Source organism: Solanum tuberosum, unplaced genomic scaffold, assembly GCF_000226075.1.
Source record: "Solanum tuberosum cultivar DM 1-3 516 R44 unplaced genomic scaffold, SolTub_3.0 scf00007, whole genome shotgun sequence".
In the NCBI taxonomy this organism is placed as follows: domain Eukaryota; kingdom Viridiplantae; phylum Streptophyta; class Magnoliopsida; order Solanales; family Solanaceae; genus Solanum; species Solanum tuberosum.
Window position 1 is genome coordinate 74,443 of NW_006238933.1, and position 6,072 is coordinate 80,514.

Here is a 6,072-nt window from a genome sequence, read left to right on the forward strand (position 1 = left end):
CACATGTCATAGTTTAGAATTAATTGTTGAGATCTAATTAATTAAAGAAAAGTCCTAACCATAATTATTTACTTCTATATATTTCCTTCTTAAATATTTTTGCAATCCATTATATTTTCCCTAAATATATTTAAAACTTTTCTTTAATGCCCTGCATACATATTTAAAACTTTTATTAAAATAGTTTTACTTTTTTTGAAAAAAAATTGTAATACAGTTAAACGTTTTTATGCTTCTAATAGAGTATTAAGAGCTACAATATCTATAGAGCAATATTGACTCCATTTAGGGAGTAAGAAAGAATTTAAAATTAAGTGACAAAATTTATTTTACTCTTAAAATTAAAAAAAAATGCCCGGTCAGAATTTTTAATTTTTATTTGGTAATGAGAAATGCCAAACGTTAAGGTAAAAAGTAAAAAATCAGCAAAAAATTACTCAAGTAATTAAGAAAAGAAATTCTTTTAAGTATATTTAGAAAAAATATAATGTAAATATAGAATTGTTGGATTGCAAAAATATTTAAGAAGGAAATATATGAAAGAAAATAATTATGGTTAGGACTTTGCTTTAATTAATTAGATCTCAATCATTAATTCTAAACTATAACATGTGTCTCCAATCCAAGGTAGAACTTGGAAAAAATGAAGAGCAGCCGGATCCAAAAGTGATCAAGTGAAAAAAATGTTATTTCTATAATTGGTAAATATTTTCTTAATATAGTATAGTTATGAAAGTTTCCTATATTTTACCCAGGGCCCAATTAAATATAGAAATCAATTATTATTTATATCTTTCTCATCTCTCTCTCACATCTCGCTCGCCTCTCTCCTCCTTCTAACATGTAAGAGTTAATATCTTAAAAGGTCATTGAACTATGTAAATTTATCTAGCAAAGTCATTAAACTTTGTTTTATATCAATAAAATCACTCAACTTAAGAGTTTTATCTCCAAAAATCACTCAACTACATTTTTCATTAAACTATATCTGACATGACAAAATAAATATTTTTTATGCCACCTCATCATGGATCCCACCGTAAATAAATTAAAATTATAAAGTCAATATATACTTCTATGTCCTGGTATTAGTTACATTTTTCATGTTTGATTAGGATTTGGGAATCGAATTTCATTTTAGCATATATATTTATATAAATTAGTAAATTTGAATCCTAATTCAAAAAACACTTCAATGCTCTGTAAGATACTTAAAGCCTCAGTTATGCCTCACTGGAACCATTTACATGACTACCAAGTTGAGCTTTTTTTTTTTTTTTTTTTTTAAAGGATAAATTTGACACACAAGTCACATAAACAGATTTTAGAACATAAAAACTAGTTAGTATAGAAGATTATAAGCTGACCTGGGTGAAGGCAAACAGAAGTGAAGCAGGAAAATAGTTCATTGAAGCTGCAATTCTCCTAAGACCAAAGAACCTAGTAACGCTACTGATTGTTTTGCAAAAAGAAAATCAGGCGAAGGAGAAAAAAGCACAATGACCTGTCACAAAAATAAATAGATTCTATATGAGGTTGCAGTGATTACATGACATAAAAATAAATAAATTTGTTGGGTTCATGATTATATGGGATAAAAAGTAATTTAAATTATCATATCAAATTTATATTAATGATAACTGTAGTTGAATGATTTTTGAAGATAAAAACCTTAAGTTGAGTGACTTTATTGATACAAAACAAAATTTAATGACTTTACTAGATAATTTTCTATAGTTCAATGATTTTTTAAGATATTATAATTGAGCCCTAGGTAATTTTACCCAAGTAATTTTTCTTTTGTTAGAAATATTCCGAGAAGCTTAGAACACGTGAGAAGAACACAATAGCATAGTAAATTTTTTTAATTTTTTTTGTATTTATGATAACCAATAAGAAATAGACAAACTGTTTTAATATTTATTTTTATTGTTTTATTTCGTTACACTTGTATAAATACTAACTAAGGTCTTTAGATGATTACACAGAAGAAAATTTGCCATACTATTCTTGATTGATTTTTTATATAAAACTTCATGTTGATACTTTTTGTTAATCAATTACTTGAAGCTTTTAACATATAAGATGTTCTCAAAAGTTGAATATTTTGCTAGGGCGAATTAAATATACAAATCAATTGTGTCTCTTTCGTTTCTCTTATGTGTTGCTTGCCTTTCTCCTCCCTCCAACATGTAGCTATGAATCGTAATTGAGTATACTATATTTTCTTTTTGATTTTCCACCCAGTTTACGGAGCCCACATTGGAGCCCCGACTTCGGATCGCGCATTGCTGGGCCCAGTCAGGGGTGGCGCTCCTAATAGAATTTTCTCCATACCCAGGGATCGAACCCGAGACATTGATTAAGGGTGAAACACTCCCACCAGTGCACCACAACCCATATTGATAAGCAGACTATAGTTATAGATCTCTAATTAAGCTGAAACTATAATCATTTTCAAAAGTTTCTCATAATTATATTCCAAAGAGCTTCTTAGAACACATGAGAAGCACACAATAGCATAGTAAAAGAAAATTTCTTTTTATTATTTTATTTCCTTACACACACTTGTGTAAATACTGAGGTCTTTGTATATAATATATGAATTACACTGAAGAAAATTTTCCATAATATTGTTAATTAATTTCTATACATAAAACATCATGTTGACATTACTTCTTCAATTGCTTGAATCTTATAATATATAATAAAATAGAAGATGTTATCAAAAGTTGACAAGTGAATGATATGATTTGCCAGGGGGCCAATCAAGTGGAATAACATTGTTTGCAACAAGGGTCTTGTTGGATTCTAAAGTAGTCAACCTAATAGAAAATGGAGGTTTTATTTGTGGAGGCAACTCAATTTTCCAATTTGCACCCCATGAATGTTGCATTGCTAGCCATTTATTATCTGAGCCAGTACCACTTTGAAGCTCTACTAAACCAAGATCTCCTTCTCCATTTTCAAACTCAATCACACAACTAAAATAGCTAGGATTTGAGCCTTGGTCCATCTTGAATGTCACTGTTGTTTGAGGATAATTGCAGGCCACTCTATAAATGATTCATCATAAATAATTAATTAATCATCTTCTAAATAAATAAAAAATGTAGTCATGTTGAAGATATATTATAAATAAATCATTATAAAGTGTGTATTCTTTTTAATAACTTAAGTTTTTAAATGACAGGTCACACTCTATAAGAAACGGTAGTAGAGTAGGGAGAAGTCATGTGATTGAATCTCACAATCGTGTATTATTTTTTAAAAATGTTACATGCTTAGATAAGGTTATTTTAGTTTTATGATCATTTTCGCATAAGACTGATGAAAATACATGAAATCGTCATCGAGTCATTTTATCCAATTTAGATGGTTTGCGAGTACAAGAGATCATTTTGTTAAGAAAATATAAAAGGTTTATGTATTTGAGACTATTTAAAGAAGATTTGAGTTGGTTGAGATTGAAAAAACTCAGTTTTTGAAGAAGATGAACTGTTGCAAATAATGTATAAACAATGTATATGATTATACACTATTTATACAATATCAATACATGCAGTCGTTTTAGTTGAAAATAGTTTTTATGGTCTGTATAGTTACGTAAGAAGCCTAAAAAATCTTGTTTGACTATCAAAACCCAAATTGTGCTACATAAATTGAGATAAATAGAATACCAATTAACACATTTTTTCACCTTTTATATCCAATAGTGAGAATTCCTCTCCACGCAATAAATCAGCTTGGCCAGGCTTAGCTAATACCCCAAAAGCAGTTCCACTTAAATCAAAATGAAAAGGAGCACCATAATTACCACAAGACCCTGGACACTCATCTGTGATTGTCACTCTTATTGGTATCTCAGAACAAGCTGATTTCTCTTTGCACATTACCTACAAATATTTTTTTGTATTTCAAATATATACACTGACAGTATAAATATTATATAGTTATAGAATTAAATCACGTATATGTTATTATTATAACCTGATAAGAATGATAAACTAACCTAATATAAGTTTAAAATGAATTTATACCTGATAGCAAGCTCCACAACCTTTTCCACCTTTAAAAATATTTTCATTTCCAGCTGATACCATTGCAGAAAATGGAGGGTTCCTTACGTCGTTGCCATATCCACAAGCCCCGCCATCTACATAACAACTAGGTATTCTTTTGAGTTTAACTTTTATAGACCGACAGTGCTTTAAGAAATTTTATAATATCATATTTAGTAAATGATAACTACCAATCTTAGAAATAACCAAGATTATCTATTATAAAACGTCTTAATATTTCGATGGTGTGAAAATCCTATACACAATAGATATGCATACACAATTAATATTATATATATTGATTTTTATTTATTTATTTTATTTTATTTTTATTTTTTGGGGGTAGGAACTGTATTTTTTGTAAGCGGCCAAATATGTAACTTTTCCAATTTTAAAAGAGGATCACATCTCGTTCACAACCAACTCTCCAACCATATAAAAGTATACAAGAATTAATAACTGAGTAAAACTAAGTTAATACATTTTATCATTCTTTTTTTCTTCTTCTTTGAGGTGATTATACGGTTCACTAATCAATATGTATAGTTCGGCCAAAACCATTTATCACTATGATCAAAATATTTAAAATCTATACACTAATTATGTATATTATTATATATAGGTATGCATATTATATGTATATTGTATTATGTTTAAATATACAAAATTTATACATTTGTTGGTTATTTTGTAAACTCAATTAAATCATCTAAAGACATAATCACTTAAAGACATTGGACTGCTTAAAACTATTCACAATTATACTAATAGCTTTTTCCTTAATAAGCTTTCGTAGTAACCTATAATAAATACCAAGTAACCTGCTCTAACAAATTGAATTATATTGATAACATTAATTGTTTTCATATTATCAGTATATATAACTTAATTTTTTTTATAAAATTAAGCACTTTATTATATTCATAAATTATTTGCATGTGTAATATTCATGCATGGTTGTGCACATTACCACTACCAGCTCCGGCAGAATCGCCATACCACGTTGCCACGGCGGGTGAGAATGGATCGGTTTCAGCCACGATAGAACAAGATAATATCGATAATGGGAAAATTGTAAGTATGGTAAATAGATAAAAGGAATGAACAAGAGGAGGGTTGGACATTGTGTTTTTTTTTTTTTTTTTTTGTTAAGAATAAAACAAAGTAGTTATTTACATGATTTTATAAGCAACAAAACCCCTACAATGTTTACCCCATATAGCACCAACAATCCAACATAACCTCATTGATATTGATTGATGCTTTGTAATGTTTTTATTGTAAGTTCTTGGAATTAGTCCATTTCCTTGAACATGAGATGAATCTTAGTATAAGATTAGTCTTCCTAAAGTGATTATAATTCATGAATAGTTCACAATGTTCTTCATGCATGAATGAAAAATTGCACATGCAAGGTTGTGGAAGTAAATTCTTAATTTTAAACTCTTTTGAGGTTTTCCAACCTGTGACTCTTTGACATTGGAGTAGAAAAAAGATATATCATGTGAATACGTTTGGTAAAACCAAATCCCTGCTATGTATTGAATTATACCTCTTTCATTTAAAAATAAATGACCTACTTTCGTTTTTAGTTTGTTTAAAAAAGAATGATTAATTTTCTTTTTTAGCAACACTCTAATTTCAGTTTTTCATATGACATGTTTGAGGCCACAAGATTAAAGGACATTTTGGTATATTTGACACAACTTTCATTTAGGACCACAAGATTGAAACGTGTCTTCTTTATAAATTTTCTTAAATTTTGTGCCAAATTAAACTAGACCAACCCTTTTGAAATAGAGGAATGACTTTTTATTCTTGTGAAACTATATAATATCTAAGTTAAATCGAGTGTTTTTTAAAAATGAATATATTTTCAGAATAGAATCCTGGGAGGTGTTGTATATAAATTATGGAAAACACAACAAAGAGGGAGGAGTAGTGTAACGGTCCTCGTGGCCATTTCGTACTTTTAGTTGGTTTTCCCTATTTTTACTCTTTTTGTACCTCT

General features: G+C 28.6%; 1 pseudogene; it reads right to left on the reverse strand.

Moving 5' to 3' along the window:
• Positions 1-2,725: 2,725 nt before the first annotated feature.
• Positions 2,726-5,185, reverse strand: LOC102602643 (expansin-B4-like; annotated as a pseudogene).
• Positions 5,186-6,072: the final 887 nt, after the last annotated feature.